A 12139-nucleotide genomic window follows, 5' to 3' on the forward strand; every position below is an offset into this window, starting at 1 on the left:
TTAATAGAAAAGAGAAAAATATATATAGAAAGTTAAAACTCATAATTTTGGGGCTAGGTTCAGGTTTTGCTGAACATTCCTTGCCCAATCGCCAAGGAAGTTAACTGTTGAGTCTCTGTTTGTGTCTCCTGTTCACAGCACTCCAGGTCACTACAATCTTGAAATGCCAATTAAAGAGCAAACAGAAGCCAGGCACAGGCATCTCTCACTCTTGTGCAAGACCTCCCCTCAGGAAGTTCCTTCTTGTAAAACTAAACGTGCTCCTCATGTACCTCCTGGCCACAGCTCACTAGCTCATGAACATCATTACCACCAGATGCTCCTTCTGCCCATGCTGACCTCACAGCAAACTCAAGTATAATAATAAGGAATTTCAAAGGAACACAGGTATTGGTTACAAATTAAATGGACACTTCTCAGTGTGACCTGGTGTGATAGTCTCAGTGAGTGCTGAATAATCAAACGCTATACATATTTTTTTTTCTCCAGACTGCATTTAAGCTGTTCTAAGCAGCTTTGTTACGGATTCTCATGGCTGAGTAACGGACAAACTTGAATAATTTCCTGTGAAACAGCTTTGGACGCAATACCAAAAGACCAGCAGAAACATCTACCATCTGTAAGCTAAATCTGAGTGTTCAGTGGCAGTGCAGCTTTGATGAAAAGTGCGAGAGCTTGTTAGCACATTCTCAGCTGTGCACTTCCAATTACAAAAGGGAAGATTAATATCATCAACTTCTGTCGCCTGAAAGTTAGTTGACTACTTCAAAAGCGTAACCTTAAACCCTGTATGTATCAAGAGAATGAATGAGGCACCTCCAGAGGGTAATTCATCTCATCCTAAATCTGGTGGTTTAGACAAGATGAATTTCTCCCTGCAGACACTTGATTCATTTCACTGACTACAGAACTCAGAGTTTAAACTTAGGATAACTTCCAAGACTATAAGTCAGGTAGGATAAAGGTTGTATAACAGATTCTTATCTAAAGTCTGTTATATCAGACATCTACATAGGCATTTTCATCGGGAATACACGTGGGCTCTGGGTGCAATTCTTTCAGAGTACAGCACAATTATTATATAGCCCGTAGTTACTAGTATCTGAAGATATTACATAGTGCTACATAATACGTAGGAGCCTTCAGTAAAAAAAAAAAACCACAATTTTGTAAAATTCTGCTAATGGACTTTTCAAATATCCTGTTTCGGACACTGCTAAATGAGCAAACAAATTTCCAAGGAGAGGAGCTGTTGACGAGGCTACAGTAGTTAGAGAAACTAAACAAAGCACAAACTCTAAATCTAAAGCACCCAATTTACTTGTGGTTTTACTATTTAAAATGTGTTACTCATTTTCATGCTTGGATTTCTGCATATACAAGGTAAGAAAAGGTAATTTTCCAGTTTTCTTATACAGCAAATGCCAAAAGTACTGATACCGTACAGATGTGCCATGAGAGAAGGAGTAAACATGTAACAAAACAAAAGAGCACAGGAGTGTTATGGAAATAGTTAGGGAGTTGGCTTACAAACACCTCAGACTGAAGTTGTTAACGTCTTATGTTAAATTAACTGGTGTTATCCTTTCTGTTAAAAGGTGGACTATCCTCCTCAGTCTTTTTTTGTCACTGCACACTGACAGGAATTGGAAATTTGACTTCTGATCACAACATTTGGGGGCCATCATAGGAAATGTTTTCCTTCTTGTCCCTGAGTATAAAATGAAGATAATGGCCGGGATTCAGCTTGAGGTTAAGGGACCTAGAGAGTAATTCAGTTGCCCAAGTGCAGACATCTCGAGTATATACAATGCTTTCAGCTATTCAAAACGTCTGCATCGGGCTGATGAATAAGACACAATGCCTGAGAAAGACACATGCTTCTACACTGGCAGTGAGAGAGCAGACAAAATATCCCACAGAGCCTAAATGACACTAGGGGTGTCATATATGCAACTGAATCTTTCCACAAGGCAGGTGCTTACAAGCATGCTGCTTCCTTAAGCTCTCATTCCAACCAAAGAGATCTAATCAGCATAATCAAAGGAGCCTTACAAGTGACCTCTCACTGAGTAGATATGGACAGCTTGATTTAGTTGCCCATCTGCAGACACTCAGTATTATTTAAGACTCATAGCTGCCAAACATGGTACTGGACTTGAGGAAGACCTCCTTCTGGAGTGGTGGCTGCAGGCCAGCAGGGTAGCTCTTCAGTACTTCAAATAGCACTAAATACCTATGCAACCACCCCTCATGGCTGGTCACCTGAACCTTGCTCTGGGCTCCACTGACTATATTCACTAGATGCTCATTTTAGTTGCCTAAGCATAAGAATCTAATACCATTTGAGATGTCTAAAGGTCTTCTGTGTGGCTTCCAGAAATACTTAGGCCTTTTTTCAGACTTACCACATCCATGCAGATACTCTGGACACTTTATTACATCTCAAATGTCTCTTCTTCCTCTTATTTAGGTAGCTGAATAAAGCCTTAGCTCTCCATTGACTATAGAAGTAGCTTAGACATCTAGTATATCTACAGATAGCTACAGACAGATGAAAAATTTAGGCACATTAATCTCAGACTGAATCCCATGCAAGGTTCCTTATCTAATCCTAAAATTAACTACCTCAAAGGCTGTTAGAAGAGGGAAAAAAAAGCATGAAGTGCTCAAGGACTTTCAGTTGAGGGCATTTTCAAGAACACTATGCTGTTACTAGTAAGAAGAGTAAAATTTGTACTGTGTTATGGGAGACAATGTTATGCACAGAGCTTCAGTTGCACGTCAATGTAATTGCTGGGTTTTCCTCAGACAAGAGTGCATTCCTCCATTTCTAAAAACTGCATAACATTGTTCTGCTACTTTGCACTGTCACAGCTATTAGGTATTCTTTTCCCAAACTGGGCTTCCATTTTATTATGGGATATATATAGCCAATAGCAGGACAAACCTCTGCCCTAGGAATGTGCAGTCTATTAATAAGGCAGGAGATAGCAGATGGAGACTGGCTGGCACATAGAAGCAGCACAACAGAGCTTTACAATGTCAAGTGATCTCTGTATACTGACAACCCAACTGCTAAGTTCTGTAAGAAAATATAATTTCTACGAGAAGTTTTTTGTTCCTAAACTGATGTAAATGGTTTTTCCTTATTTTGAAGCAAATTTTTTAAAAACTTACCTCAGAAACAAAGACATAAACAGATTTTTTTTAAATTGTAGATTGTATCTAGATTCGAACAGAAAAATCACTACTCTTGACACTATTGACATTATTTCCCACTCCAGAATAAAGGCACAGGTAAGATGAATTAATTACTTCTAAATTTTTTCCCTTTTTTTTTGGCTTTTAATCTTCCTATCACCCTCCAGCTGCAGTTTCCTCTGTGTTCTTTCATTAGATTGACACTATATTAAAAGAGGGTGACTTCTGTAAGGAAAGAGTTAATCATGTAATATCCAAAATACTGAGAGGATGTGACACATGGAGAAAACAGAGGAGAAAAATGTCTAAAAAATTAATTTTCTGAGATTTAAATTTTACATCAGTCCTGAAAAAAAAAAAGCATTGTGATAATAAATACATGGTACAGAAGACCAAAATCTAAGGCTATTTTTCCTACTTAAACAACTGACTCTTTAGCTTTAGTGGTTATCATTTGAGCACTTAGGAAGATTTTTTTCTCAAATCTAATATTTGCAGATGAAAATTTGTTAGAAGAAGGTTTGGATTTATTTTTCTTTCTTTTTTTTTTTTTTTTTTGCTGTGTTTGTTTCTAATAGGATGAATCTGCTTCTCAGCGTGCACTGGCATTTCATAGAGATCCATCTGAAAGATACTGGAGGTTTTTTTATTCTAGCACAGCTGTGCTATTTGCAGTGTGTGCAACATGAAGGCACCCTCTAACAAAATGATACAGAATGGAATGGATTAATATGTTGAGCTAAAATAGAACACAGTTGTTTTGCTTGAGCATGCCTATAATTTCAGAGCCTTGGTGCAGGACTGAGTTGAAACAAAAAAAAAACATACTGTCGCAGTTCAGCCCCGATCGGGACCAGACTACGTAGTCTCGCTCTCTCGCTCCTCCCACCCTCCGAGAGAATAGGAGGAGATGATATAAGAAAAACGGCTCGAGGTTTGAGATAAGGACAGGGAGAAATCCTTAAAGTTACTGTCACGGGGAAAACAGACTCAACTTGGGGAAAAGTATTCATTTATTTCTAAAATTAGCAGGAGAATGAGACAGGGAACAAGATAACCTCCCCCCACCCCTCCCTATTCACGGGCTTAACATTATCTCTACGAGGGGGGGAAAGGGAATGGGGGTCGCGGTCAGTTCATCACACGTTGTTTTACGCTGCTGTATCATCGTCAGGGGAAGAACTCCTCTCATTTCTCCTCTGCTCCAGCGTGGGGTCCCTCCCACGGGCCACAGTCCTTCGTGAAACTGCTCCAGCGTGGGTCATCTCTTCCACGGGGTGCAGTCCCTCCAGAACAGCTGCCCAAGCAGGCCCTCCATGGGCCACAGCCTCCTTCAGGCCTCCACCTGCTCTGGCGTGGGGTCCTCCACGGGCTGCAGGTGAATCTCTGCCCCTCCGTGGACCTCCATGGGCTGCAGGGGGACAACCTGCTCCACCATGGTCGTCACCACGAGTTGCAGAGGATTCTTGGCCAGGAGCCGCATTACTCCTTCCCCTCCTTCTGAACTGACCTTGGCGCCTGCAGTCGTTCCTTACAACAGGCTGGCAGACACCTCTCAGGATCCTTTTTACATCTTATTCACGTCTCATCTCCTCCACTTCTTGCAGCCGGGCTGGGCCGAGTTGGGCCCAGTCGGCTGCCCGGCAGGAGGACAGAGGGTGAGGCCTGCAAGGCCCACAAGGCTCGTGCCTCCCCCTCTCTGCCCCCTACTCAGCTGCTTCACATCTCTCCTTCCTTTTTTTTTCTGTTTTCCCCTACTTAAATACGTTATCGCAGAGACATTATCACGGGACATTCTGCTACCAATTGGCTCAGCCTTGGCCAGCAGTGGGTCCGCCCTAGGCCCAGCCGAGTCCACTAAACAAAGGGGAGCGACTTCTAGCAGTTTCCTACAGAAGCTACCACCTTAGGCCCCCCCTCACTAACAAAACCAGAACACATACAAAATTCACATTAACATTTGAATGCTTTCTCCACAAGCACTTTTACTTCTTTGAGTTTGTTTAACTACTTTTCTAGAAAGATGTTGACATTAACTTTTAAAAATAATTTTATTGTTCAGTTCCTAAAAGAAAAATCAAATAATAGGACTGTTAACTTACAAATGTAAATGAATTTTTTCTAAGAGCAATCAGGAAATGGATTAGCAAACAATGTGCAAGAACAATTAGAAGCATTTGGGCTACTGCAGCTTGGCAAGATACCACACATTAGCTGAGATGTGATGATTGACCCCTGCCAGCTCCTAGCCTGTCCCAGCTGCAACGTAAGATAGTCGTTCCAACCCTGAGTTTATTTCATTTCAGTTGGAGAGGGCTGGAGCACATTCATCCATGGATATTATCATGCTTTTTGACTCTCTCCACTCACAGAACCTAACTTAAATCTAACATGAAGTTATGTATTAATATCATTAGACTGATTTACTAGGGAATTCAGAGTCACAATACATTTCAAATAATCATATTAGATCAGAACTTGAAATGTGTTGATCACCTTTAATTTCCTTTACTCACATTTACAAAATGATCAGATCTCTGAATCATATGAGCTCTGAATCATTTGTGATTCATTTTTCTTACAAAATCACTTAACCGCACACAAGACCGCATGTAAGAGAGAGATGTCCTACAGTGTTCCAGACCCCGGATATTTTAGACAACTGAGTCTCATAGTTCTACCTTAGAAAATTCCAATAGAAAACCAGTACAGTTTTTTGCCTCATAACTCACATCTTGAGGTAGTTCCAGAACCTCATTGTTCTGGGGGTTTGTGCCAATTTGGTCTCTAACTTAATTACAGCTTTCCCCTGTATACCAGTTGTTTACCTTCTGATTAAAGGCTCAGTCATATTTCAGCCTTTTTAAATTAAACAAGACAGATCCTTCTTGTAAAACAGTTCCTCCATTCCCCTGCCCCCATAAATTGTATCTACAGATCTTAAAAGGTTTGGTTTTTTTCTTCTTAACTTGGACACTTAGTATTGTACATGATTCTGATAACCAGTGGCATTAACAAAGCCATCTCTACCAGAAATATCTTACCTCAAGCACCCTTGCATCATACTGATCCTTTTCACAAATATTACACATTTTTAGGCCACACTGATGCTATGATTGACTAATTCAACTAAAGCACTAGAGTGACACAAACATTAATGCTCACGAATTAATTCCGTCTGGAAATCAGATTATTTCTAATCATCTAGACTGACTCCAAAACAGTCTTTCACAGGGAAGAGAGCATGAGGGAACAACTAAATTACTAATCATACTTTGAAATGAGAAACATAATGTGGTCACCTGTGAGGTGATACAAGAGAAGGCAAACCAGTGATCCAAAGTCTCTATTCTTATTCAAGCCTGAAAGCAGCCCAAGGAGGATGGGAGAGAAAGAGAAACCACAGTCAAAAGCCTGCTTGCTTGTAAAGTTATGGAAACCACAAGATTCAAAGGGGCAATTTCAGAGGTCAGGAGGTGACAGAGTGGCAGGCAGGCTTGAAACATGGCTCCTCTCTTCCTATTAAAATTCCTCCCTCCCTCATGTGAAATATAGAATGCTGTACTTGTCTGAAGTACTCTTCCATTTTATGGCAATGGACTTTCAGGACTTTTAAGACTTGAACCTACTGAGCTGGCACTCTGCTGAGGCTTCAGTGCCTGCCAAGAATATGCAAAATCTGAGCTGACTGCTGCTTTAGGACGGGATCAATGATACCTCGACTGCCACATAAGCTTAATACAGAGGAAGTATCACAAAAAGTTATTTGAAAATACATCACTGTGAAAAAAAGTATTCTGGGATAAAAACATCTAGTTTCCTTATATTTGCATGTTTGTTAACATTGCATTTTGAAATTACATTTGAAATAAATCTGTACTTCCCTTCTGTCTTTAAATTCTTTTATTTTATTTCTCTGGTCTTAATTGCTACTCAAGTCTTTGTTTGGCATTGCATTTCGAGAATTTCTGTTGACAGATCCCTTAAAAGTTTCTCTGTTGCCTTGGATGGTATAAATGCTTGTTTATTTATGCAACAGCATATATTTTATATTGTTTGCACTATCTTACAAGTGCTTCTGGTTTACTATGAATAAAAATTTTACATACTGCTTCAATGCTCTGTTCCATGACAGCTCAGTATATCAGAGAAAGATATACTTGATGCTTACAGTATTTCACTATGACATGCTATGCTATTACTGACAAATTGGTCTTCTATTTAGCATTAATCAAAATAGTCAGTTGAATGGCAAAATGTGGGTATTTACAGTAGCTTTTGTTCTTCTTTAACAAACACAGAAGTACATTGGACTTTTAACTGGGCATACGGCTGAAAGTCTGCAGAAATACGTCTCTCTTCCCCTAAATATTCTGCATTATATTTGAAGATCAGGTGAAAAAAACAGTTACTCTAGATTCTGTATATTATGTTTAAACGTTTCTCAGAAAAGATCAAAGAGAGTTTTGTCTAACAGAATGTGGGAATTTGTTCATTTAAACACTTCAGTACCCTCAGTCTTCTCATACAAATAGAGAAAACAACCCTGCCAAACAAGGATATAAACTAGACTTACTATTTTGAAGCAGAGAAAATTTAATTACCTCTATATACAGACTAATAAAAATAAGAGTTACTTAAAACAGTAAAAATGGTATCTATATTAATAGAATTTTCTGAATATATGTCTGAACTACATGCATGAAGTGCACAAACAAGGCAGCTGCTGATGCATGTAGTATTCAGTTTTCCTTGTGAGACTTCCCACATGCATGTGCTGTTTCATGCCCCATACATCTATAAATATTTTACTGAGGGAAGGCTTTATTATTGATATGAACATTCACTGCAAAGGAAGAACCAAATGAATACCAAGTTTCTCCTATCTAGAGCTAGGTAGGTAATCAGGCTAATTAACTGATAGTATGGTGTTGCGTAACTAAACCAATTATGTAGAAAAGGCTGCCTGAGGTTGAACTAAGCACCCTCCCATTAGCATACAGCACAGCCACTGTACAACAGGACAGTGACAGAGAAAACAGTACAGTGGAAAGCAAAACATTACGTTATTTATTACTGTGCATTAAAGAGGAACTGTGAAAATGAAAAAAAAAAAAAAAAGCCAAAGCTCCCCATGGTACACACAGCCAGGGTGAAAACTCTGTCATTCTAATATATGTCCAATATCCTGTTATCATTTTTAAAAAGCTTGTGCTTTATCTCGCCAGCTCTCTCTGATAAAGGAAGAGGTTGTTAGGCACCTATTCCTTCATCAGAGTAATCCCTCTGAACCACCACATCAAAGTTGTCACTCAAACTTTATATACCAGCACAACAGAAACCAAATGAGACGTGAGGTTTTGATTGTTAAAATCAAAGTATGCACATTAAAGAGCAAACCCTAATAGCTACACTTTTCAAATTCACAAACTCAGCTGTTTGGTATGTAAAGATGACCAGCAGGTGATGAAGATAGTATCATGACATATGCAGAATGAAAGAATCATTTAATACAATTCTAATTTATACTCCATTTAATCTAGTTTACAGACTGGTTTTTTTGACATCCTGTTGGACAAGCATTTACTCATTTCCACTTACATCATTTCTACTTCTTCATCATTACAGTGGTTACACTGTTTTGTCCTGTCTTTGCAGATATCTTAACAAAATGCCCCATATCAAAAACATACAGTCTGCACACAGTCCAGTCTACCAAATATTCACGTCTTTATGCTTTATTCCCCCATTAATATCAGATCAATTCCATTCCCAGATGAACAAGGTGCGACACTACTCTTTCTGAGTGAAAAGAAAATATACTATGCATATCATAATTCCTCTAATTCATTTTTTATGACAAGTAAAAAGTTTTGTTAAACCACATCTCTTAGGAAATTTGTTCTTCTCTACTTTGCATTACTCATTCTTTCTATGCACATCCTATATACTGCTAAAAATACTTTGTGTGGTCAAAAAAGCCCACCTACTATTTTATCAGTTTAATTTGTCACGTCCTTTGCATGGTAATTTAACATTATAGTCCTGTCCTCTTGTCTTGTGGATTTTCCTTTATCAATAGATTCATTTCCTAATCTATCTTGAGCTGAACAGGAGCTACATCGTCACATAGAAATCATTTAACATATTATCCCTAGCTAGTCAGATTCCAATGGCATTAATAACAATACCTTTTCATGACAGGTTTAATATGGGAGGCTTGACTATACCTTTACCTTTCTTTCTTTCCTAAATAAATGCTAACAATTTCAGACAGGATCATCAATGTTTGAAAAATCTACTCGGCAGTAAAGGAGGATGCACCAGGGAAATTTTTGCTGGGTCACTAATTACTTCAAACAGGCATCGTATTAACATCTTCTTTCAATTATTTTTTATTAATTCATCTCTTTTTCAGGATAATTGCTATAAAGCAACATACAGATACCATAAAATACGCAACCAATTTATGTGTGTACACAGAGATCACAATGGAAAATAGAAAACTGCAGATTTTTCAGAGCTCTTGCCTTCTTCCAGGATGGCTTCTAGAGTTGAAAGGTGAGTTCTCAAAAAATTAAAGGATACTCCAATTCGGCCTTAGGAGTGCTCCAGAGTATGGAAATACATGTGCCTGGAGTCTTTTGACACAATTCCAAAGCAGAATTGTGTATTTCTACACAAACAATAATAGAAGTTTGTGTACTTGAGTGTCATGTTTGTCTCCTGCTCTAAATGCTCTCATGATTGTATGAACAGTCATTACAGACCACAGAGTGGTCTTTTAGCTGTAAGGCGGTACTATCAGCTGACTGGAATAGGGAAGTATTAGACAGAACTTTCTGTAACACTTGGCAGCCAGAAGTGACTCAGTCCATTTCTTCAAGTTTCGCTCTTTCGGTGGTTAATGCATTGCATTAGCAAGTAGAACCAACCACAGAACAGAAAATCTGTTCCTTTAACTCACGCTACTTCAGTGGACCAGTAGAAATTCCAAATTCCTCAAGGAGAGTTCAGAATAGTGTATGAACATACATAAATATTACAATATGATCTTTTACAGCGTACTTTATGTCATACAGACAACATTGATTCATTTTGACAGGATTAATAACCTCATCATTTTCTTTTATTGTCCCCAATTAAGACAGGGTAATTGATACTCCCAGAGTGATTCAATGCAATATTGTACATGACCTTCATAAGAAATTATCGGCTTTGTTTTGTGTCAATGAAATGTGGCCATCAATCCATATTGTAATGTTATGTAAAGGTTTATTTAAACCTTTGCTATCATTGAAGCTATAAAAACCTTCACACTTAGTTTATATACCTGCAACAACAAAACAAATACATTTCTGTTACCATGGCGGCTCTGGAATCAGTAAACTTTGGAGTACTGTAGTAAAATAAATTGTATCAACTTTATTTTTAAGCAACACACTTATTGCACAAAATATATGCTAATAACATTGGAGTTCAGTTAACTGCAAGAGGTTTGTGCATGTATAGTAAAATTAGTTACTGTATTTTTAACAGAAGATTTAACTTAGTTTATAAACTATCTAAAGAAAACTGATTTCTATAGCAAAAAAAAAAATCTGAATTTTTACTTGAATAACAATTAGGTATAGAAAATATTAACATAAATGTTGTGCACATGTACATATACCTCGAAATAAAAGAGTCCTTATAAAATCTCTTTGATTGCAGACTCAAAACAGAACCTGCAATTTAGAAATATCAATATGTTTATAAGTGTTGTGTGTTTATATGGTTTATCTGCCCCTTCTTTGCATGCTAGTAAAACACAACTCTAAAAAAAAAAGACCCAACAACCCAACTCTATTTACAGATTACTACTTCCACAGATCTTGCAACTGTGGCTTGAATTCAAGTCGTACACACACAACTGAAGGTCAAAACCATTATGCTTCACTTTTGGATCTTAACTACAATGCTCAATTTTTCCAGCTCAAAGAGAGATTCAGATTTTAGGTGGGATTCTCCATAGCCTGTAGTCTACAGTAACAATTAAAGCACTTCAGATACATTTAAGGTTAGGCAGGAGGAACCCAGTTCTAAGTTCCCAGTTCTTTTTTCTGGTGGTCCCTGTGATAGCCTGTCTCTAGGTCATCTTCATAAAAGTTGCCCCCACAATTGCTATCACATTTTTTCCCTACCCTTCCAATACACTATTCATTCCACCTAAATACTGATGTTCAAATCAAAAATCTGGCTAAGAAATCTCCTTGCTGTCTTCTTTGGCAATGGAGAAAAACAGGCACCTCCAGTGAGTAATTAGTTAACTTGTCTCAGATGAGTTTCAGGAAGAGCTGAATAACAATTTGAGGAGCCTGTCTCACTGTCTAGGAAGGGCTCCAAGCCTAGACCTCAACAGCCAACTCCAGATACCTAAGCTAAATGAATCCTGCCCCAAGTTTCTCATCACAAAGAAGATGACCAGTAGAACTGAAGCCACGTACTTACCCCACTACAAACATGCTGCTACAATTTATTATGCCAGTATCTTGCAGAGTTCACACTATTTAGACAGCACCCAGCATGACACAAACCATGCCAGAGACATTTTCCCGTAACTTTTGGAAGGCGGAGGAAACAGTGTCAGGGAAATCAGCGGCTATGCAGCGTCTGTGGCAGGATCTGTGGCAGGAACAGTGGCTATGCAGGATCAGAGAGAATTTTGCCAGCAAGACCTACAGCAGGACAGGGGTGCAGCCTCAGCAGCACAGACCACCTTCCCCATGTCAGGCCCCTCGCAGCCTCCTGCCACTGCTTCGCGCGGGCGATATCACGCGTTGCTGACCGACACTTTCTCCGCTTGCCCTGGGACGGGAGCGGTCCTGGGTGCAGTACTCCCAGTCACCACCACAGACAAGTCAAGCTCCCCTAACAGCCAAAAAGGCCTTTAAAA

The sequence above is a fragment of the Chlamydotis macqueenii genome, chromosome 3 (assembly GCF_036417535.1).
Source record: "Chlamydotis macqueenii isolate bChlMac1 chromosome 3, bChlMac1.mat, whole genome shotgun sequence".
Taxonomy (NCBI): domain Eukaryota; kingdom Metazoa; phylum Chordata; class Aves; order Otidiformes; family Otididae; genus Chlamydotis; species Chlamydotis macqueenii.